The 23839-nt window shown below is 45.0% G+C and overlaps 9 non-coding genes across 9 annotated transcripts; all 9 read left to right on the plus strand.

Moving 5' to 3' along the window:
- The first annotated feature begins 18022 nt into the window (after positions 1 to 18022).
- TRNAS-UGA (transfer RNA serine (anticodon UGA)) lies at positions 18023 to 18104 on the plus strand. Its single transcript has one exon. It is a non-coding gene; the product is annotated as a tRNA-Ser (tRNA).
- A 541-nt stretch (positions 18105 to 18645) lies between these two features.
- TRNAS-UGA (transfer RNA serine (anticodon UGA)) lies at positions 18646 to 18727 on the plus strand. The gene has a single exon. It is a non-coding gene; the product is annotated as a tRNA-Ser (tRNA).
- Positions 18728 to 19271: 544 nt separating this feature from the next.
- Positions 19272 to 19353, plus strand: TRNAS-CGA (transfer RNA serine (anticodon CGA)). Its single transcript has one exon. It is a non-coding gene; the product is annotated as a tRNA-Ser (tRNA).
- Positions 19354 to 19895: 542 nt separating this feature from the next.
- Positions 19896 to 19977, plus strand: TRNAL-CAA (transfer RNA leucine (anticodon CAA)). The gene has a single exon. It is a non-coding gene; the product is annotated as a tRNA-Leu (tRNA).
- A 533-nt stretch (positions 19978 to 20510) lies between these two features.
- Positions 20511 to 20592, plus strand: TRNAS-UGA (transfer RNA serine (anticodon UGA)). Its single transcript has one exon. It is a non-coding gene; the product is annotated as a tRNA-Ser (tRNA).
- A 545-nt stretch (positions 20593 to 21137) lies between these two features.
- Positions 21138 to 21219, plus strand: TRNAL-CAA (transfer RNA leucine (anticodon CAA)). Its single transcript has one exon. It is a non-coding gene; the product is annotated as a tRNA-Leu (tRNA).
- A 533-nt stretch (positions 21220 to 21752) lies between these two features.
- TRNAS-UGA (transfer RNA serine (anticodon UGA)) lies at positions 21753 to 21834 on the plus strand. Its single transcript has one exon. It is a non-coding gene; the product is annotated as a tRNA-Ser (tRNA).
- A 546-nt stretch (positions 21835 to 22380) lies between these two features.
- On the plus strand, positions 22381 to 22462 carry TRNAS-CGA (transfer RNA serine (anticodon CGA)). The gene has a single exon. It is a non-coding gene; the product is annotated as a tRNA-Ser (tRNA).
- Positions 22463 to 23607: 1145 nt separating this feature from the next.
- TRNAS-UGA (transfer RNA serine (anticodon UGA)) lies at positions 23608 to 23689 on the plus strand. Its single transcript has one exon. It is a non-coding gene; the product is annotated as a tRNA-Ser (tRNA).
- The last annotated feature ends 150 nt before the right edge of the window (positions 23690 to 23839 follow it).

The raw sequence follows: 23839 nt of genomic DNA on the forward strand, positions 1-23839 counted from the left end.
AAGGCCTTCGAATACAACAATTTAGTATCGGTAAGTCTAACCTTGGACATTGGCATTTTCCGAAATTTAAAATAAAAGGACTCGGGATTGGACTGATTAAAGTCATTGAAGTAAGTATACTTTTTCAGAAATGTTTCAGAACTCCCCTGATGAGGCGCTGGGCAATGTTCCCACTGAGTAAAGTTAACAGTATCCCTTCTGGAAGATGTTTTGTGTAAGAAGTGATTGCCATAATGTTGGTAACAGAATAATTCACCATAATTAGCAGATTCTAAATATAAATCCTCAGCATCAAATGCAGCATAGTACTGCAAATCAGAAAATAAACTTTCTACAGCATTGACATCCCAGTCATCAGAACGAATGTTTTGTTTCACCACATCCCCCATATTCACTCTAAGTACATTAGGGACATTAACGACTTCCGTTGGGCCATGAATCTGAAACCGAACTGCATCCCACACGATTCCATCAAGGACAGGCCATGCTATGATGTTAACCAAAGTCAAGTCTCTTTTAAATCTGTGTGTAGAATGGGACGAGGAAAGCGGGGCCAAAGTTCCATTCAGATGAGTAATGCAAGTTCTTTCCTCGACATAGTGTCCATTCATGATTCGAAAAAAATAAAACACAAAACCAATTGACATAAAAAGGTAAACTGAAAAAAGGACCAGCCAAATGTATGTCCAAGGGGGTATCAAAAAATGTTTTTTAAACAGGCTAGCATAAACTGCAAAACGAGAGGGTTTCCTTGAGGCAAGGGAAACAGAGTCAAAAGAAAATCTGGATTCCGTGGCTAAACGTGCTTGCAGGTCAGGTATGGACAAATCAGTGGGGTAGGCATAGTCTATCTCATCAATGTTAGTTCCGGGTAAATTATTTAATAAAGGACTGGAAAGAGCAGGTAATTTGATGGCCACTTCAGGTTCAATATTAGAAGCAGTGGGCATAACTGAATTTCTCACAATGGAAGGACAGGAAACAGCCGGTGTCATGCTAAGAAGAATCGGCCACTCTGTGTATCTTGACATTGTCAATTGAAATAAACCTGTTTTCCTTACGACCAGGAAGTGGTGGTAAAATGAATGTTCTTGTGCCCTTCACCCCAAGGACAGGAACCGGAGCTCGATAGGAAGGACCAAATTCTTTCTTGTTATCGATCTTCTCTCGAACCAGTTCGCCAACTTGGGGTAGCCAGCCAACTACCGGGATCTGCAACGCATCATCCGACGTGGAGGGCAAATGTTCCTTTGCAAGACTGTCTCTGGTCTTTTGTAGATTCTGTAAAACATTGCAATGTTCATCTGCGTCAAAGGAAGTGGCGCGAACCACACAGTCTAGACTGTCAAGGTCAGGGACGTACATCTTGATGCCAAAGAGCATTTCGTATGGGGTCCGCCCACCCAGAGACCTTCTAGGGAGATTATTAAGAGCACGCTGCACGCCATAGAGGTGAGCCAGCCAGTTTCTGCCAGTGCCTATAACTCGGGCTGTCAAAGATTGCTTTAAATCACGGTTCATTCGCTCAACTACACTGTTACCCTCAGGTCTGTAGGGAGACGAAAACTTGACTTGGACCCCCAACGAAGTCATGGCATCCTTATACGCCTTAGAGGCGAAAGCCGGACCCTGATCCGAATGGAAGGTACCACAGGCAAAAATCCCTATAAAGACATGGAAATCTCTAATGACAGTCCGTGAATCAGCGCTGCGATGTGGCCATACCCACACAAAGCGTGTGCATGAGTCAACTGCTACTAAGATGTACTTATACGCAGTATCAGATGAAAAAGGACCGCAGTGATCTAAATAAACACAACCTAGCGGTTTATTAGAAATGTACAACTGAGTCTGTGGCGGACGCGTAGCAGTCGAAGGTTTAATCTGCTGGCATATGTCACAAAGAAGGACATAATCACGCGTCTGTTTGTATAGTCCCCGCCACCAGAAACGTTGTTGTAATTGAGTTACAGTGGCCGAGACGCCCGCATGCGCAGACGCCACACCTTAATGTGCCGCTGTAATCAAGTCTGCTCTGCGATCAGAGTTGGGAATCAGCCGTTCCCCAACGTCAGGAATTGTCACAAAAGGAACTTTTTCGGGACTTAAGTGGTATTTGTACTTCGAAGGGAATCCCGCAGGATGTTTACTTCCCTTCTCAGAGGCAGCAACTTCCGCCAAGATGTCGCTATCAATCCTGGTTTTGGATCTAGTAACCGCTGCAACTAAGTATGTAGATACTGCAGATTTCGCCGCCTCATCAGCAAGCGAATTGCCAACAGCGTGAACTCCTACGCGCTGATGACCGAGAGTATGAATCACATAAACGAGTGGCAACATAGTCTTAAGCTCTGCCACTCGAACCCAGATCATTTTATGTTTTATTGTGCTACCCTTGGAATCATGAAAATCATTCTGAATCCAAAAGAACAAGTTCTCATTGTAAGACTGGACACAGTAGTAAGAATCACTTACAATCAGAGTAGTAACACTTGGATCTGCGTACTCCAACGCTAGTAAAAGAGCACGAAGCTCAGCCAATTGTGCAGTGCAATCGCCCAGGGGCAACGTGTGTACCTCCCTGGAAATGAATTCATCGTTCAACATAGCACCAACCACAATAGCGCATGCGGAAACGTAGGCATGTTTAGAGCCATGCGCAACCTGCGCCGACCCATCAGTGTAAATGATGCAATGGAAGTCCTCCAAAGGTCGCATAGCCAGAGGAGCAGGATGAACGAACTCATACTGCAAGTACTCTTGCGACCGTAATGAGGCGTCAAAAATAAACGTGACATCCGTGGACGTCAATGACGCTGCCCATTGAATCCACCGTGGGTGCAAAGCTTTAGAATTAGGTACACTGGCTTTCGTGACTGCCTCCAAATGAGGACAGGGTGTTACCACTAACATGCGTTTCCCCTGTGACAGAGCTCGTTCTTTAAGAATCGCCATCTGTACAGCAGTTAAAACTTTCTCCACAGTGGGAAACCGCAATTCAGCCGAAGTGTACAAGTGTGACATGTAAGCAATAGGCACTGTGTCACCTTCATTGAAAGTCAGGTACGTGAAACCCACCGCCCCTGGAATTATTCTTATCACCAGGTTGGTGTGGTTATCACGAGTCAGTAAGTATTTAGAGGCGAGCAGATCAGCCTGCAATGATTGCAAAATGGCCGAATGCTCAGGCAGCCAGCATGATTTTGAGAAAGTTGGTTGTATCAAAGCATACAAAGGCTTGATACGCTGGGCATATTCCGGAACGTAAGTTCTGCCAAAATTCAAGAAGCCCAGCAAAGACTGTAATTTTTTCAGTGTTGTAGGAGCGCGCAACTGTGCGCATTTCTCCAAGAAGTGAGGAGCCAATCCCCGACCTTCATTGTTCAGCTCATAGCCGAGGAACAACACTGTGTGTTCTGCAATGTGCGATTTTGCAAAATTAAATTTGTAACCCATATCTGCAAAGTTACAAATTATCGAATTCACACGACACAGATGCATCCAAATCTCGTCGTCTGTGAGATAAATGTCATCCACATAAGAACATGCATCCGGATCGATACTCTCTAATAGAGTGACTATTCGGGAGGTGAAAACTCCAGGACTATTTTTGTAGCCCATCGGGAGTCGCCGGAAGCGTTTTTGCACACCAGCGGACGTAAAACTTGTCCATTGGGAGCTAAAGCTATCCAATCGGTGGGCATAAAAACCGTTGGAAATGTCAAGCGTTGTCTTGAAACGCTTACGCACTAGACTATCCACTAGAGCAGAGCCGTGAGTATTCTGTACTGCACAGTTACGGCAATGCGAGTTCAAATGCCGGTAATCCAATACCAAACGATATGATCCGTCAGGCTTGGTCACAGTAAAAAGGGGATTATTCATCGGTGACACACACGTTTCAATAACTCCCTGATATTCCAATTGTTCAAGGATTTCTGCGACGGCAGCTTTAGCTTCCCACCGTATGGGATATTGAGGCTGAGGCTGCGGCTCAGACCGCAAAGGAATTTCGTGGCAAGGCGACAATTTGTCCCAACCACATCGGTTGCGGTACAGAGCCGGCGCAGGAGCCCGAGCCCACTCTTCTGCAAAATGCTGCGCATGCTCAGTTGAGACAGTGTGCGCGAAACTGGGAAGGATCACCTCCTCCCCTTGCGGCGCCGCGAGCACAAAAGGTGGGGGCCAGTCAGCCTCGGAAAGTAAAATGTCGTACGTCGACGATAGGTTCTCCCAAAATACCCCTCTTACAGTACGCTGTATGTCACCTTCAATTAACAGGACAATTTCAAAAAGTCTTTCAGGGGGAGCTAGTCTCGTATCGGCTGTTTCAATTACAACGAACACTTCAGTCGCTGTCACCCTCAGTAGTGGACGGAGCGCCTCTCTGACTATGGTAATCTCCGCCGCGCTGTCCAGCAAGGTCAGAGCCCACGTCAGATTCCGAAGCCGCGTTCTCACTATCTGTGGCATATCTATGCGCTGTCAAGGCTGCGACTTTCTTTTTCGCAAACTGCGGTCGCTTAGGCGTAGAATCCTCCTGCTTCACTGCGCCGTCCGTCTGGCGGGACTGACCACGTCCTTGTTGGCCACCACGTCCACGTCCACCCCCTCCTCCACCGGTCTTCGGGGCCGATGTTTCCTGAAAGGAACGAGGAGAGCGTTGATCAGAACCCTGAAATCGATCAGGTGATTTAATCATCGCGCGATCACGCAAATCATAAACTTTCTCTGTCGGCGCAGGAGCCTGTAGTGCAGGAAAAGAAACCTGAGTCTGCTTAATTTGCTTCCCCTGTGTCTGTTTCTTAGGCCAATTTTGGACTTGGGTTGGACATCTGCAACTGCAGATTGTCCCTGAGGTTGTTTTTTCTCCTTTACTGAAAAATATTTCAGACCTCTACTTGTGCGGCCAATTGTCTTATAAGCGGCCACAACAATCTTTGCTAACTGACGGGGTTTATCGGCATCGGGCAGAGCAGCCAAAGCGTTCGACACCTGAAAGTTCACAGCATCTCCTTTAACATTGGAGAGTATGAGATCACTTACAATCTCAAAAGAACCACACAGGCGCATACCCAATTCAACCGCTGCCTCTGGACCGTGATCATTTTGAACACGTTTAATGATGTCAGGCAGGGCATTCATAGACGGGGTGCCGAAGCACCTCGTATAAATGGCCGCAAATGTTTTCCCCCAGCTTTCACAGTCAACAAGTTCAGGAGTTAAATCCTTCGGTAAAGTAATCGTCAACATTCTATGCTTATCAGCAGGAGTAGAATTCGGAAAAACCGCCTCCAGTTGATCAAACTTCTCTGCTAGCCAGAACGGGAAGTCATCGTTGTCAACTGGACGTGCACCAAAAACCGAATTTACCATCACTGGATTGAGACGCATACCGCCTCGATCCATGGGCACGGCCGCACCCCCCTGGGGACCACCAGGTAGGTGGCGACCGATGTATTGCACTAATGCTCGAATCACGGAAATGGAAACAACATGTAGCCTACGAATTTCTGCAAGGGTACAAGCGCCGTGATTCGGGTGCGGGGTAAAACCACCCAACGCAGGCCAGTTTGTACCTGGAATTGAGAGTGGACCTAACCTCGCAGCGGACAAAGAGTGGGGGAGGGCGCCATCAAACCAAACACGATGCTGCCAATGATCAATAGGTATTTCCAGTGCCCTGTACGGTGTATACTCAGCCGGGACAGCTGAGGCGGTGTAGGAGTGGAACAAACCAGAAGTTGCGTCCACAGCCGGAAACGTAACCCAAGAGTAAAACAACTCGAAAGGGAACGCCGGATCTGCACCCACCACTAAAATCACAGCCATCCCATCCACCGGGACTTGGTACGTCTGAAGATGTGTGCGCACCGCTACGCGACTATGCTGCGCAATGGCCACCGCCGCCATGACAACACTGGAAACAAGAAAAGACAAAGAATACTTTGTAGCACAACTGGGTAGTAATTCAAAGAAACCGTTTAACAAAGAATCAAGCTTGAATAAGACCTATTTCAAAAAATAGGGAGGTTTCACCGACACCCCGCTTTCCGGAAACGGAGGTGAAGGGGTTAAGGTTTGAACGATATACTACTCGAGTGTCATGATATAAGACCACCGAAAACGTTGGGCGCCATGTCGCAGGGTTTCTGTTCTCACACAGAACTGTGCACAGAGGATTGGAACCTCGGCGAATTAGGGTGACCCAAAACTCACCTTAGTACCCAACAAACCCCTTACCGAGCTAGCTACAGTGTCTCATTGGTCATAACAAACTCCCAATGTTTAGACAAACCAGAACATGAACTTACAGTACCTCAGGGTACGTGGAACTCATGAACACTCTTTCGTTATATTATCATTACAAACCAGAACATGGAGTAAAGAAGACACATGTGCATTTGAAATGTTTATTTACTAATGCCGTCTTCTCAGGCGCAGTATCTTAGATAATACAAGTATACTTATTATCAGTAGCAAAATTACCAGCATAGTTACTAAGACATAAAAAGCGAATGGTGACAGCATGTTAACATACTGTAATGAATAAGAGTTAACAACACTTATATCTCACCCACCCTAACACATATATTATATTATTAGCTAAGAAGGTCTCTTTGGGTTGGTTTAGGGCTGGCCCATACCTTAGTGTCCTAGCATGAAGGAATCACATCAGCATACACCAGCTCTCTCTCTGCATGTGCACCGCATCAAGTGTGTTCTATGTGCCCCATGCAAAGCAATATCAATCCCGCCTGAAGCCAGAGTTGGCAAAGGCTGCACTTGTGTTATGACTATGAAGGCGTGGAGATCAGACCTCATAACAATTCCATATCGTGTTGTTCCTGAAACTTCAGCACTCTTCGTGCAGACATAGTTTATTAAGCAAAGCTGATATCAGAGCAATAACATATTATTCTCACATAAACCACGGCAAACTACTAGGTTGAAAGCTAAGTCAACAATTAAGTGTCGTGTGCAGAAGTTGCAAGAATGGAAAATGGCGTTTAAACCTCAAATGTACCTATGCTAACTTAACACGATATAAGGATATTCAGGAGCTACATGACACCCCCCCTTGATCCGAGAACGGACTAAATATGATAACAGAAGTGCCATCTCATGAGAGCAGAACTCAACAGTAAACGAGCATGATCCGAAACAAACAAGCCCAGGAAGGTGGAGGACGCCGTGCAGTTCAGCTATCCTTTAAAGAGTGGACCGCTAATGTGCTAAAAAAGCCCCACAAAGATGAAGCTATAAGGAGAAGGAAATAAACCTCCGCAATTTTCATTCTAACCATACAGAGTAAATGGTTGATGAAATTACCAGAAGGTAGCTCCCAGAGGCGTCCTCCATTACTCTCAAAAGATCAAGAGTAAAAGTGGACCGGACTGAAGCGTGTCCCCAATCTCTCCTAAAACAGGTGACGCCCAACTAAAGGCACTTGTACAAGAGAAAAGAGACAAGGAAATACAGCTAGCATACGAAGAAACGTGCTAAATTAGAATGATGAGAAATATCACCAGGAGAAATTTACCTGGAGTATATTAAGTGAATCGTGAACGAGTCCTTGAAGAAGGTGCAAAACAAAGAGGCACCGAAACGCTGCGTCGACACTTTTTCGTTCCTATGATAAATCTGTTTTTAATCAAAATTATTGTATAAATGACAGCACAACGATTTGATAGTAATCTTTTTAAATATGATGAATGTTTTTTGTGTTTGAAAACCTTATGATAAAATTGGAAATCCTGTATATGTTGCCATTTTATTTAATTTGTTTTTATTCTGTTTTTTAATAAATGATTGATCAATATTTTTATACAAAACATTACTGTTTCATGTCATTGCTGATACTTGTGGGCACCATTTGCATTAAAGTGTAAATTTGGTAACTAATGTAACACTACAAACCCTAGCGCCCTTAGTCAACACCCCATGACCGATTATAGATCTGATTCATAGTGAACTCAGGAGAAGGAACTCTGATTTTTGACATGATCCGAAACTAAACATTTAAAAATTAATGCTAAAAAATAGCCCAAAAATATAACGTGGCTCAAGCCAATAGGCAAGGAAATAATAAAAAACATGACAAATAAGTCAATAAAATCAATGAAATGCTATTGATCAGCATGTCAATCTGAGACAGTGTCTATGACAAAACTGTATATGCAAAGTAAGTAGCAACAGCCTCCAATAGGAAATCACTGTCCTCATCCGAAAACAGTTCAGCCATCCAATTTAAAAGTTGAAAAGAACATACGTGTTCTCCCAGCACCGGATCCTCTATAACCATCAGAGGACAGCTCGGCGGGTTTTCAAGAAAACCTAGTTCCAAGAAATTCCGTGCTGCCGACAATATATCCCAGGGACCAATTAGTCCATGTGCCACTGCTAAGGCCATAATCCTCTCGTCAGAACAAACCAACTCGTGAGCAATGATAGGACTCATCAGCTGATTAAAATCGACGTCAGGAGAAACCGGTCCGCAGAGACACAAATCAATGGCCCAATGGAACTCACAGGTCAGGCAGTGAAATACAGGCTGGACACAGGTGAAATAGGAGAATCGAAAAGATAATCCATATGCCGTGCTCAATGTCGCCAACGGCAGTGTGCCATAATATTCAAGCATGCGGTTGCGAAACTGCGTCAGTAGCTGTTGCGCCGGGTCTTGCACAGGAAGGACATCCATATTTAAAAAGACAGAAAACCACTAGAGCGCCAGCCGCTAATGCAAGTAAAAATGGGAACCCTCCAAACAAGGATGAAAAAATAGAATGGAAGAAAGCAGGGATGACTCCAAAAATCTTTTCAAAGGAAGTCACGAGACCACTGCTAACAACTTTAAAAAAATGTGCTAGGCCTTTTGTGGAGGATGCGTTAAAGATAGTTCGAACCATCGCTCCGAAATGCAAAGGCAAATCAGTATTCAAAAGAGCCTGAACCTCTGTACGGGTGTTTGCAATGTGAAGCACGAAAGTTTCACGGGCCGAGCTCAAGGCCACCCCTTTCTGGGACCAAAGAGCCCTTATGCTTGCCATGCCTCTGAATTCTGCTCCCAAGGTTGGTATCTGTGGCCAGATGGAAGACTCCCTATGTTCACGTGTGGGAGGATAAAGCACATTTCTGCAGCAAATAACCCGCTCACTTACTGTTACGATGAAAGCTATACCTTTAATTAACCCACAACAGTCCTCATTATTGAGCATTAAATAACTACCATTCTCTAATAATTTAAACGTGGGGATGATAGCAGGAACTGGCGTGCCTTGCAAAACGCAAGCCATATTCGGTCGGTCCCTGTTGCATGAACCATGTAACTGTATGTGTCTACACATTAAAGAATGATCTGGCATCTCAGTACACTCCTCCCCAGTCAGATAAACTTCCTGGTCATCCTTAAAACATCTGTATGTGTATGGAAGCAACCAGACTTCATGGAGGAAACCGCTACCTAAAGGTTCATAACGACCTATGGGTACATATTTCATACAATTTGAAAATTTATATAAAGCAAAAGGCAGCGTTATCAAACCGTGGATAAGCCACGTTGCAGCAGTGGCTTCTGCCACGGAAAAAGGTAAAGATTCCAACCTTTCAATATGTAACATAGAAAAGGAGGCATCACGCATTGAAAGCAAGCGTTGTTTGTCAGTCAAATTAAACGGTGCAAATAAAGAAGACACGTTCATGTACCCCCTGGGAACTTTACCCATTTTTAGAGTTTGAAGGGTCCATGCAAACTGCATGATTGATCGTAATTGATTCTGACCATGGTATAATACTGACACTTCATCATGCACAATATCGACAACTGACAACACAATATTATCCAATGTGTAAATTCTAGAGGAAAGCACATTAATGCTATTGTCAACAACTGCAAGCACTTTCTCAAGATTCGCTTGATCAATAGCCCTAAGGCGTGTAGCAGCCTCTATCTGTGAAAGTTTCCAAATGTCATTGTAAACCCCATATAACCACCTTTTCGACCTGCCACTAGCCGGGCCTTTAATGAAATCATTCAAGTCCACTTCTGCATTTAGTTTAGATAGGTGATTCTTAACCGCAGGTAAAGTAGAATGTTTCAGCCAAGTTTGACACAATTTGGCTACAGAATAAGAGGTGACAGTATGACCCAAGTTAAACCGGGGATCAGATCTAACAGTTGTAAAACCGTCAGTTAAATTCAAAAATCTATGTTGGCAAGAATCAGCACTACGGTGCCAAAGCAGCCAACCCTTAGGATTCATACTGGAAATGTTAAAGGAGGAATTAAGAAGTAGAGTCTGTAATTCTCTAATGGACAACTGAGTAAAATTACTCCAACCATCATATTCCTCCAACTCCGGGAAAGAAGGAGTGTTTAACTTTTTAGAAGTAGCTAATCCAAAGCATGTGGTCTGGGAAATCGTTTCATTTAGAAACAACATATGATTCGGGATGAGACATGCACGGTGCAAAGCCTCAGTGCCTTGTACCTGCCAGGCCCTTGAACCCCAAACTGATTTAAGGTCTATTGTATCCTTCCATAACTCATAGCCTCCAGTAACTAATCGATCAAGGAAGGCCTTCGAATACAACAATTTAGTATCGGTAAGTCTAACCTTGGACATTGGCATTTTCCGAAATTTAAAATAAAAGGACTCGGGATTGGACTGATTAAAGTCATTGAAGTAAGTATACTTTTTCAGAAATGTTTCAGAACTCCCCTGATGAGGCGCTGGGCAATGTTCCCACTGAGTAAAGTTAACAGTATCCCTTCTGGAAGATGTTTTGTGTAAGAAGTGATTGCCATAATGTTGGTAACAGAATAATTCACCATAATTAGCAGATTCTAAATATAAATCCTCAGCATCAAATGCAGCATAGTACTGCAAATTAGAAAATAAACTTTCTACAGCATTGACATCCCAGTCATCAGAACGAATGTTTTGTTTCACCACATCCCCCATATTCACTCTAAGTACATTAGGGACATTAACGACTTCCGTTGGGCCATGAATCTGAAACCGAACTGCATCCCACACGATTCCATCAAGGACAGGCCATGCTGTGATGTTAACCAAAGTCAAGTCTCTTTTAAATCTGTGTGTAGAATGGGACGAGGAAAGCGGGGCCAAAGTTCCATTCAGATGAGTAATGCAAGTTCTTTCCTCGACATAGTGTCCATTCATGATTCGAAAAAAATAAAACACAAAACCAATTGACATAAAAAGGTAAACTGAAAAAAGGACCAGCCAAATGTATGTCCAAGGGGGTATCAAAAAATGTTTTTTAAACAGGCTAGCATAAACTGCAAAACGAGAGGATTTCCTTGAGGCAAGGGAAACAGAGTCAAAAGAAAATCTGGATTCCGTGGCTAAACGTGCTTGCAGGTCAGGTATGGACAAATCAGTGGGGTAGGCATAGTCTATCTCATCAATGTTAGTTCCGGGTAAATTATTTAATAAAGGACTGGAAAGAGCAGGTAATTTGATGGCCACTTCAGGTTCAATATTAGAAGCAGTGGGCATAACTGAATTTCTCACAATGGAAGGACAGGAAACAGCCGGTGTCATGCTAAGAAGAATCGGCCACTCTGTGTATCTTGACATTGTCAATTGAAATAAACCTGTTTTCCTTACGACCAGGAAGTGGTGGTAAAATGAATGTTCTTGTGCCCTTCACCCCAAGGACAGGAACCGGAGCTCGATAGGAAGGACCAAATTCTTTCTTGTTATCGATCTTCTCTCGAACCAGTTCGCCAACTTGGGGTAGCCAGCCAACTACCGGGATCTGCAACGCATCATCCGACGTGGAGGGCAAATGTTCCTTTGCAAGACTGTCTCTGGTCTTTTGTAGATTCTGTAAAACATTGCAATGTTCATCTGCGTCAAAGGAAGTGGCGCGAACCACACAGTCTAGACTGTCAAGGTCAGGGACGTACATCTTGATGCCAAAGAGCATTTCGTATGGGGTCCGCCCACCCAGAGACCTTCTAGGGAGATTATTAAGAGCACGCTGCACGCCATAGAGGTGAGCCAGCCAGTTTCTGCCAGTGCCTATAACTCGGGCTGTCAAAGATTGCTTTAAATCACGGTTCATTCGCTCAACTACACTGTTACCCTCAGGTCTGTAGGGAGACGAAAACTTGACTTGGACCCCCAACGAAGTCATGGCATCCTTATACGCCTTAGAGGCGAAAGCCGGACCCTGATCCGAATGGAAGGTACCACAGGCAAAAATCCCTATAAAGACATGGAAATCTCTAATGACAGTCCGTGAATCAGCGCTGCGATGTGGCCATACCCACACAAAGCGTGTGCATGAGTCAACTGCTACTAAGATGTACTTATACGCAGTATCAGATGAAAAAGGACCGCAGTGATCTAAATAAACACAACCTAGCGGTTTATTAGAAATGTACAACTGAGTCTGTGGCGGACGCGTAGCAGTCGAAGGTTTAATCTGCTGGCATATGTCACAAAGAAGGACATAATCACGCGTCTGTTTGTATAGTCCCCGCCACCAGAAACGTTGTTGTAATTGAGTTACAGTGGCCGAGACGCCCGCATGCGCAGACGCCACACCTTAATGTGCCGCTGTAATCAAGTCTGCTCTGCGATCAGAGTTGGGAATCAGCCGTTCCCCAACGTCAGGAATTGTCACAAAAGGAACCTTTTCGGGACTTAAGTGGTAGTTGTACTTCGAAGGGAATCCCGCAGGATGTTTACTTCCCTTCTCAGAGGCAGCAACTTCCGCCAAGATGTCGCTATCAATCCTGGTTTTGGATCTAGTAACCGCTGCAACTAAGTATGTAGATACTGCAGATTTCGCCGCCTCATCAGCAAGCGAATTGCCAACAGCGTGAACTCCTACGCGCTGATGACCGAGAGTATGAATCACATAAACGAGTGGCAACATAGCCTTAAGCTCTGCCACTCGAACCCAGATCATTTTATGTTTTATTGTGCTACCCTTGGAATCATGAAAATCATTCTGAATCCAAAAGAACAAGTTCTCATTGTAAGACTGGACACAGTAGTAAGAATCACTTACAATCAGAGTAGTAACACTTGGATCTGCGTACTCCAACGCTAGTAAAAGAGCACGAAGCTCAGCCAATTGTGCAGTGCAATCGCCCAGGGGCAACGTGTGTACCTCCCTGGAAATGAATTCATCGTTCAACATAGCACCAACCACAATAGCGCATGCGGAAACGTAGGCATGTTTAGAGCCATGAGCAACCTGCGCCGACCCATCAGTGTAAATGATGCAATGGAAGTCCTCCAAAGGTCGCATAGCCAGAGGAGCAGGATGAACGAACTCATACTGCAAGTACTCTTGCGACCGTAATGAGGCGTCAAAAATAAACGTGACATCCGTGGACGTCAATGACGCTGCCCATTGAATCCACCGTGGGTGCAAAGCTTTAGAATTAGGTACACTGGCTTTCGTGACTGCCTCCAAATGAGGACAGGGTGTTACCACTAACATGCGTTTCCCCTGTGACAGAGCTCGTTCTTTAAGAATCGCCATCTGTACAGCAGTTAAAACTTTCTCCACAGTGGGAAACCGCAATTCAGCCGAAGTGTACAAGTGTGACATGTAAGCAATAGGCACTGTGTCACCTTCATTGAAAGTCAGGTACGTGAAACCCACCGCCCCTGGAATTATTCTTATCACCAGGTTGGTGTGGTTATCACGAGTCAGTAAGTATTTAGAGACGAGCAGATCAGCCTGCAATGATTGCAAAATGGCCGAATGCTCAGGCAGCCAGCATGATTTTGAGAAAGTTGGTTGTATCAAAGCATACAAAGGCTTGATACGCTGGGCATATTCCGGAACGTAAGTTCTGCCAAAATTCAAGAAGCCCAGCAAAGACTGTAATTTTTTCAGTGTTGTAGGAGCGCGCAACTGTGCGCATTTCTCCAAGAAGTGAGGAGCCAATCCCCGACCTTCATTGTTCAGCTCATAGCCGAGGAACAACACTGTGTGTTCTGCAATGTGCGATTTTGCAAAATTAAATTTGTAACCCATATCTGCAAAGTTACAAATTATCGAATTCACACGACACAGATGCATCCAAATCTCGTCGTCTGTGAGATAAATGTCATCCACATAAGAACATGCATCCGGATCGATACTCTCTAATAGAGTGACTATTCGGGAGGTGAAAACTCCAGGACTATTTTTGTAGCCCATCGGGAGTCGCCGGAAGCGTTTTTGCACACCAGCGGACGTAAAACTTGTCCATTGGGAGCTAAAGCTATCCAATCGGTGGGCATAAAAACCGTTGGAAATGTCAAGCGTTGTCTTGAAACGCTTACGCACTAGACTATCCACTAGAGCAGAGCCGTGAGTATTCTGTACTGCACAGTTACGGCAATGCGAGTTCAAATGCCGGTAATCCAATACCAAACGATATGATCCGGCAGGCTTGGTCACAGTAAAAAGGGGATTATTCATCGGTGACACACACGTTTCAATAACTCCCTGATATTCCAATTGTTCAAGGATTTCTGCGACGGCAGCTTTAGCTTCCCGCCGTATGGGATATTGAGGCTGAGGCTGCGGCTCAGACCGCAAAGGAATTTCGTGGCAAGGCGACAATTTGTCCCAACCACATCGGTTGCGGTACAGAGCCGGCGCAGGAGCCCGAGCCCACTCTTCTGCAAAATGCTGCGCATGCTCAGTTGAGACAGTGTGCGCGAAACTGGGAAGGATCACCTCCTCCCCTCGCGGCGCCGCGAGCACAAAAGGTGGGGGCCAGTCAGCCTCGGAAAGTAAAATGTCGTACGTCGACGATAGGTTCTCCCAAAATACCGCTCTTACAGTACGCTGTATGTCACCTTCAATTAACAGGACAATTTCAAAAAGTCTTTCAGGGGGAGCTAGTCTCGTATCGGCTGTTTCAATTACAACGAACACTTCAGTCGCTGTCACCCTCAGTAGTGGACGGAGCGCCTCTCTGACTATGGTAATCTCCGCCGCGCTGTCCAGCAAGGTCAGAGCCCACGTCAGATTCCGAAGCCGCGTTCTCACTATCTGTGGCATATCTATGCGCTGTCAAGGCTGCGACTTTCTTTTTCGCAAACTGCGGTCGCTTAGGCGTAGAATCCTCCTGCTTCACTGCGCCGTCCGTCTGGCGGGACTGACCACGTCCTTGTTGGCCACCACGTCCACGTCCACCCCCTCCTCCACCGGTCTTCGGGGCCGATGTTTCCTGAAAGGAACGAGGAGAGCGTTGATCAGAACCCTGAAATCGATCAGGTGATTTAATCATCGCGCGATCACGCAAATCATAAACTTTCTCTGTCGGCGCAGGAGCCTGTAGTGCAGGAAAAGAATCCTGAGTCTGCTTAATTTGCTTCCCCTGTGTCTGTTTCTTAGGCCAATTCTGTTTTTTGGACTTGGGTTGGACATCTGCAACTGCAGATTGTCCCTGAGGTTGTTTTTTCTCCTTTACTGAAAAATATTTCAGACCTCTACTTGTGCGGCCAATTGTCTTATAAGCGGCCACAACAATCTTTGCTAACTGACGGGGTTTATCGGCATCGGGCAGAGCAGCCAAAGCGTTCGACACCTGAAAGTTCACAGCATCTCCTTTAACATTGGAGAGTATGAGATCACTTACAATCTCAAAAGAACCACACAGGCGCATACCCAATTCAACCGCTGCCTCTGGACCGTGATCATTTTGAACACGTTTAATGATGTCAGGCAGGGCATTCATAGACGGGGTGCCGAAGCACCTCGTATAAACGGCCGCAAATGTTTTCCCCCAGCTTTCACAGTCAACAAGTTCAGGAGTTAAATCCTTCGGTAAAGTAATCGTCAACATTCTATGCTTATCAGCAGGAGTAGAATTCGGAAAAACCGCCTCCAGTTGATCAAACTTCTCTGCTAGCCAGAACGGGAAGTCATCGTTGTCAACTGGACGTGCACCAAAAACCGAATTTACCATCACTGGATTGAGACGCATACCGCCTCGATCCATGGGCACGGCCGCACCCCCCTGGGGACCACCAGGTAGGTGGCGACCGATGTATTGCACTAATGCTCGAATCACGGAAATGGAAACAACATGTAGCCTACGAATTTCTGCAAGGGTACAAGCGCCGTGATTCGGGTGCGGGGTAAAACCACCCAACGCAGGCCAGTTTGTACCTGGAATTGAGAGTGGACCTAACCTCGCAGCGGACAAAGAGTGGGGGAGGGCGCCATCAAACCAAACACGATGCTGCCAATGATCAATAGGTATTTCCAGTGCCCTGTACGGTGTATACTCAGCCGGGACAGCTGAGGCGGTGTAGGAGTGGAACAAACCAGAAGTTGCGTCCACAGCCGGAAACGTAACCCAAGAGTAAAACAACTCGAAAGGGAACGCAGGATCTGCACCCACCACTAAAATCACAGCCATCCCATCCACCGGGACTTGGTACGTCTGAAGATGTGTGCGCACCGCTACGCGACTATGCTGCGCAATGGCCACCGCCGCCATGACAACACTGGAAACAAGAAAAGACAAAGAATACTTTGTAGCACAACTGGGTAGTAATTCAAAGAAACCGTTTAACAAAGAATCAAGCTTGAATAATCACCGACACCCCGCTTTCCGGAAACGGAGGTGAAGGGGTTAAGGTTTGAACGATATACTACTCGAGTGTCATGATATAAGACCACCGAAAACGTTGGGCGCCATGTCGCAGGGTTTCTGTTCTCACACAGAACTGTGCACAGAGGATTGGAACCTCGGCGAATTAGGGTGACCCAAAACTCACCTTAGTACCCAACAAACCCCTTACCGAGCTAGCTACAGTGTCTCATTGGTCATAACAAACTCCCAATGTTTAGACAAACCAGAACATGAACTTACAGTACCTCAGGGTACGTGGAACTCATGAACACTCTTTCGTTATATTATCATTACAAACCAGAACATGGAGTAAAGAAGACACATGTGCATTTGAAATGTTTATTTACTAATGCCGTCTTCTCAGGCGCAGTATCTTAGATAATACAAGTATACTTATTATCAGTAGCAAAATTACCAGCATAGTTACTAAGACATAAAAAGCGAATGGTGACAGCATGTTAACATACTGTAATGAATAAGAGTTAACAACACTTATATCTCACCCACCCTAACACATATATTATATTATTAGCTAAGAAGGTCTCTTTGGGTTGGTTTAGGGCGGGCCCATACCTTAGTGTCCTAGCATGAAGGAATCACATCAGCATACACCAGCTCTCTCTCTGCATGTGCACCGCATCAAGTGTGTTCTATGTGCCCCATGCAAAGCAATATCAATCCCGCCTGAAGCCAGAGTTGGCAAAGGCTGCACTTGTGTTATGACTATGAAGGCGTGGAGATCAGACCTCATAACAATTCCATATCGTGTTGTTCCTGAAACTTCAGCACTCTTCGTGCAGACATAGTTTATTAAGCAAAGCTGATATCAGAGCAATAACATATTATTCTCACATAAACCACGGCAAACTACTAGGTTGAAAGCTAAGTCAACAATTAAGTGTCGTGTGCAGAAGTTGCAAGAATGGAAAATGGCGTTTAAACCTCAAATGTACCTATGCTAACTTAACACGATATAAGGATATTCAGGAGCTACATGACAGCAGGTGGTTCAGAAGGGTTCGTAGTCTGGACCTGTCCTGCCTGATCTTGACGAGTCACAAAAAGAGTAATTTTTTCATGTAGCGTGTCTTGTTTAGGCTTTTGGACTCTTTCTGAGTACTCTTAAGGGCCCATTCCCAGCGCCGTAATATAGGGAAAAGAGTGTAGAAATGTGCAGTGATTGATTACCGCTCATCTGTGCCCTGTCACTCAATTTGAGTGATGCGTGTTGCTATTTTTATTAATTGTATCAAAGCATGCGAAATAAGTGAGGGCAACAGGGCACTGCTGGTACCTGCCCCGTCCTTCCGTTGCTTTATTTTTTAGGTCTCGGTCTGACTTGAGCAGCGCATGGCTCGTATACGACAACAGTGACATCATTTTCATGGAGCTGCGCCGGCCGAGTGGTTAAGGCGTTGGACCTGAAATCCAATGGGGTTTCCCTGCGCAGATTCGAATCCTGCTTGCAGCATCGTGAGCTTTTGCATGAATGCCATTTGGTTTAGTTAAGTAAATGTTCACTTCTTGTTATGCAATCCTCATCAAGTCACGGAGTTAAACGGCAAAAACAAAAACTAGATGTAAATATTGAGACAATTTCCACACCCAGGAAGTGTTTTAGAGAGCAGGTGGCTCGGAAGGGTTCGTAGTCTGGACCTGTCCTGCCTGATCTAGACGAATCACGAAAAGAGTAATTTTTTATGTAGCGTGTCTTGTTTAGGCTTTTGGACTCTTTCTGAGTACACTTAAGGGCCCATTCCCAGCGCCGTAATACAGGGAAAAGAGGGCAGAAATGTGCAGTGATTGATTACCGCTCATCTGTGCCCTTTCACTCACTTTGAGTGATGCGTGTTGCTATTTTTATTAATTGTATGAAAGCATGCGAAATAAGTGAGGGAGACAGGGCACTGCTGGTACATGCCCCGTCCTTCCGTTACTTTAATTTTTAGGTCTCGGCCTGACGTGAGCAGCGCATGGCTCGTATACGACAACAGTGACATCATACACATGCAGCTGCGATGGCCGAGTGGGTAAGGTGTTGGACTTGAAATCCAATGGGGTTTCCCTGCGCAGATTCGAATCCTGCTTGCAGCATCGTGAGCTTTTGCATGAATGCCATTTGGTTTAGTTAAGTAAATGTTCACTTCTTGTTATGCAATCCTCATCAAGTCACGGAGTTAAACGGCAAAAACAAAAACTAGATGTAAACATTGAGACAATTTCTACACCCAGGAAGTGTTTTACAGAGCAGGTGGCTCGGAAGGGTTCGTAGTCTGGACCTGTTTGCCTGATCTAGACAAATCACGAAAAGAGTAATATTTTTTCATGAAGCGTGTCTTGGTTAGGCTTTTGGACTTTTTCTGAGTACACTTAAGGGCCCGTTGCCACCGCCGTAATAGAGGGAAAAGAGGGTATAAATGCACAGTGAATGATTACCGCTCATCTGTGCCCTGTCACTCACTTTGAGTGATACGTGTTGCTATTTTTATTAATTGTATGAAAGCATGTGAAATAAGTGAGGGCAACAGGGCACTGCTGGTTCCTGCCCCGTCCTTTTGTTACTTTAATTTTTTAGGTCTCGGCCTGACGTGAGCAGCGCATGGCTCATATACGACAACAGTGACATCATACTCATGGAGCTGGGATGGCCGAGTGGTTAAGGCGTTGGACTCGAAATTCAATGGGGTTTCCCTGCGCAGGTTTGCATCCTGCTTGCAGCATCGGGTGATTTTGCATGAACACCATTTGGTTTGTTAAGGAAATGTTCACTTCTCGTTACGCAATCCTCATCAAGTCACAGAATTAAACAGCAAAAACTCAAACTAAATGTAAAGATTACGACAATTTCAACACTCCGGAAGTGTTTTAGAGAGCAGGTGGTTTAAAGGGTTCGTAGTCTGGACCTGTCCTGCTTGATCTTGACGAGTCACGAAAAGAGTAATTTTTTTTATGTAGAGTGTCTTGTTTAGGCTTTTTGACTCTTTCTGAGTACACTTAAGGGCCCAGTCCCAGCGCTGTAATATAGGGAAAAGAGGGTAGGAATGTGCAGGGATTGATTACCGCTCATCTGTGCCCTGTCACTCACTTTGAGTCATGCGTGTTGCTATTTTTATTAATTGTATCAAAGCATGCGAAATAAGTGAGGGCAACAGGGCATTGCTGGTACCTGCCCCGTCCTTCCGTTACTTTAGTTTTTTAGGTCTCGGTCTGACGTGAGCAGCGCATGGCTCATATACGACAGCAGTGACATCATACTCATGGAGCTGCGATGGGCGAGTGGTTAAGGCGTTGGGCTCAAAATCCAATGGGGTTTCCCTGCGCAGGTTCGAATCCTGCTTGCAGCGATCCGTGATTTTGCATGAACACCATTTGGTTTGTTAAGGAAATGTTCACTTCTCGTTAGTCAATCCTCATCAAGTCACATAGTTAAACAGCAATAATTCAAACTAAATGTAAACATTAAGACAATTTCAACACTCAGGAAGTGTTTTAGAGAGCAGGTGGTTCAGAAGGGTTCGTAGTCTGGACCTGTCCTGCCTGATCTTGACGAGTCACAAAAAGAGTAATTTTTTCATGTAGCGTGTCTTGTTTAGGCTTTTGGACTCTTTCTGAGTACTCTTAAGGGCCCATTCCCAGCGCCGTAATATAGGGAAAAGAGGGTAGAAATGTGCAGTGATTGATTACTGCTCATCTGTGCCTTGTCACTCACTTTGAGTGATGCGTGTTGCTATTTTTATTAATTGTATCAAAGCATGCGAAATAAGTGAGGGCAACAGGGCACTGCTGGTACCTGCCCCGTCGCTTTATTTTTTAAGTCTCGGTCTGACTTGAGCAGCGCATGGCTCGTATACGACAACAGTGACATCATTTTCATGGAGCTGCGACGGCTGAGTGGTTAAGGCGTTGGACCTGAAATCCAATGGGGTTTCCCTGCGCAGGTTCGAATCCTGCTTACAGCATCGTGAGATTTTGCATGAACCCCATTTGGTTTAGTTAAGTAAATGTTCACTTCTCGTTATGCAATCCTCATCAAGTCACAGAGTTAAACGGCAAAAACTCAAACTAGATGTAAACATTGAGACAATTTCTACACCCAGGAAGTGTTTCAGAGAGCAGGTGGCTAGGAAGGGTTTGTAGTCTGGACCTGTCCTGCCTGAACTAGACAAGTCAGGAAAAGAGTAATTTTTTTTTATGAAGCGTGTCTTGTTTAGGCTTTTGGACTTTTTCTGAGTACACTTAAGGGCCCGTTGCCACCGCCGTAATGGAGGGAAAAGAGGGTATAAATGCACAGTGTATGATTACCGCTCATCTGTGCCCTGTCACTCACTTTGAGTGATACGTGTTGCTCTTTTTATTAATTGTATGAAAGCATGTGAAATAAGTGAGGGCAACAGGGCACTGCTGGTACCTGCCCCGTCCTTCCGTTACTTTAGTTTTTTAGGTCTCGGTCTGACGTGAGCAGCGCATGGCTCATATACGACAGCAGTGACATCATACTCATGGAGCTGCGATGGGCGAGTGGTTAAGGCGTTGGGCTCAAAATCCAATGGGGTTTCCCTGCGCAGGTTCGAATCCTGCTTGCAGCGATCCGTGATTTTGCATGAACACCATTTGGTTTGTTAAGGAAATGTTCACTTCTCGTTAGTCAATCCTCATCAAGTCACATAGTTAAACAGCAATAATTCAAACTAAATGTAAACATTAAGACAATTTCAACACTCAGGAAGTGTTTTAGAGAGCAGGTGGTTCAGAAGGGTTCGTAGTCTGGACCTGTCCTGCCTGATCTTGACGAGTCACAAAAAGAGTAATTTTTTCATGTAGCGTGTCTTGTTTAGGCTTTTGGACTCTTTCTGAGTACTCTTAAGGGCCCATTCCCAGCGCCGTAATATAGGGAAAAGAGGGTAGAAATGTGCAGTGATTGATTACTGCTCATCTGTGCCTTGTCACTCACTTTGAGTGATGCGTGTTGCTATTTTTATTAATTGTATCAAAGCATGCGAAATAAGTGAGGGCAACAGGGCACTGCTGGTACCTGCCCCGTCGCTTTATTTTTTAAGTCTCGGTCTGACTTGAGCAGCGCATGGCTCGTATACGACAACAGTGACATCATTTTCATGGAGCTGCGACGGCTGAGTGGTTAAGGCGTTGGACCTGAAAACCAATGGGGTTTCCCTGCGCAGGTTCGAATCCTGCTTACAGCATCGTGAGATTTTGCATGAACCCCATTTGGTTTAGTTAAGTAAATGTTCACTTCTCGTTATGCAATCCTCATCAAGTCACAGAGTTAAACGGCAAAAACTCAAACTAGATGTAAACATTGAGACAATTTCTACACCCAGGAAGTGTTTCAGAGAGCAGGTGGCTAGGAAGGGTTTGTAGTCTGGACCTGTCCTGCCTGAACTAGACAAGTCAGGAAAAGAGTAATTTTTTTTTATGAAGCGTGTCTTGTTTAGGCTTTTGGACTTTTTCTGAGTACACTTAAGGGCCCGTTGCCACCGCCGTAATGGAGGGAAAAGAGGGTATAAATGCACAGTGTATGATTACCGCTCATCTGTGCCCTGTCACTCACTTTGAGTGATACGTGTTGCTCTTTTTATTAATTGTATGAAAGCATGTGAAATAAGTGAGGGCAACAGGGCACTGCTGGTTCCTGCCCCGTCCTTTTGTTACTTTATGTTTTAGGTCTCGGCCTGACGTGAGCAGCGCATGGCTCATATATACGACAACAGTGACATCATACTCATGGAGCTGCGATGGCCGAGTGGTTAAGGCTTTGGACTCGAAATTCAATGGAGTTTCCCTGCGCAGGTTCGCATCCTGCTTGCAGCATCGGTCGATTTTGCATGAACACCATTTGGTTTGTTAAGGAAATGTTCACTTCTCATAGCGCAATCCTCATCAAGTCACAGAATTAAACAGCAAAAACTCAAACTAAATGTAAACATTACGACAATTTCAACACTCCGGAAGTGTTTTAGAGAGCAGGTGGTTTAACGGGTTCGTAGTCTGGACCTGTCCTGCTTGATCTTGACGAGTCATGAAAAGAGTCATTTTTTTATGTTGAATGTCTTGTTTAGGGTTTTGGACTCTTTCTGAGTACACTTAAGGGCCCAGTCCCAGCGCTGTAATATAGGGAAAAGAGGGTAGAAATGCGCAGTGATTTATTACTGCTCATCTGTGCCCTGTCACTCACTTTGAGTGATACGTGTTGCTATTTTTATTAATTGTATGAAAGCAAGCGAAATAAGTGAGGGCAACAGAGCACTGCTGGTACCTGCCCCTTCCTTCGGTTACTTTATTTTTTAGGTCTCGGTCTCACGTGAGCAGCGAATGGCTCGTATACGACAACATGGAGCTGCAATGACCGAGTTGTTAAGGCGTTGGACTCGAAATCAATGGGGTTTCCTTGCGCAGGTCCGAATCCTGCTTGCAGCCTCGTGCGATTTTGCATGAACACCATTTGGTTTGATAAGGCAATGTTCACTTCTCGTTACGCAATCCTCATCAAGTAACAGAGTTAAACAGCAAAAACTCAAACTAAATGTAAACATTAAGACAATTTCAACACTCAGGAAGTGTTTTAGAGAGCAGGTGGCTCGGAAGGGTTCGTAGTCTGGACCTGTCCTGCCTGATCTTGACGAGTCACAAAAAGAGTAATTTTGTTATGTAGCGTATCTTGTTTAGGCTTTTGGACTCTTTCTGAGTACACTTAAGGCCAATTCCAGAGCTGTAATATAGGGAAAAGAGGGCAGAAATGTGCAGTGATTTATTACTGCTCATCTGTGCCCTGTCACTCACTTTGAGTGATGCGTGTTGCTATTTTTATTAATTGTATGAAAGCATGCGAAATAAGTGAGGGAGACAGGGCACTGCTGGTACGTGCTCCGTCATTCCGTTACTTTAATTTTTAGGTCTCGGCCTGATGTGAGCAGCGCATGGCTCGTATACAACAACAGTGACGTCATACTCACGCAGCTGCGATGGCCGAGTGGTTAAGGCGTTGGACTTGAAATCCAATGGGGTTTACCCGCGTAGGTTCGAATCCTGCTTGCAGCGTCATGAGATTTTGCATGAACACTATTTGGTTTAGTTAAGTAAATGTTCACTTCTCGTTATGCAATCCTCATCAAGTCACAGAGTTAAACGGCAAAAACTCAAACTAGATGTAAGCATTGAGACAATTTCTACACCCAGGAAGTGTTTCAG

This window comes from Lissotriton helveticus, chromosome 11, assembly GCF_964261635.1.
Source record: "Lissotriton helveticus chromosome 11, aLisHel1.1, whole genome shotgun sequence".
Lineage (NCBI taxonomy): Eukaryota > Metazoa > Chordata > Amphibia > Caudata > Salamandridae > Lissotriton > Lissotriton helveticus.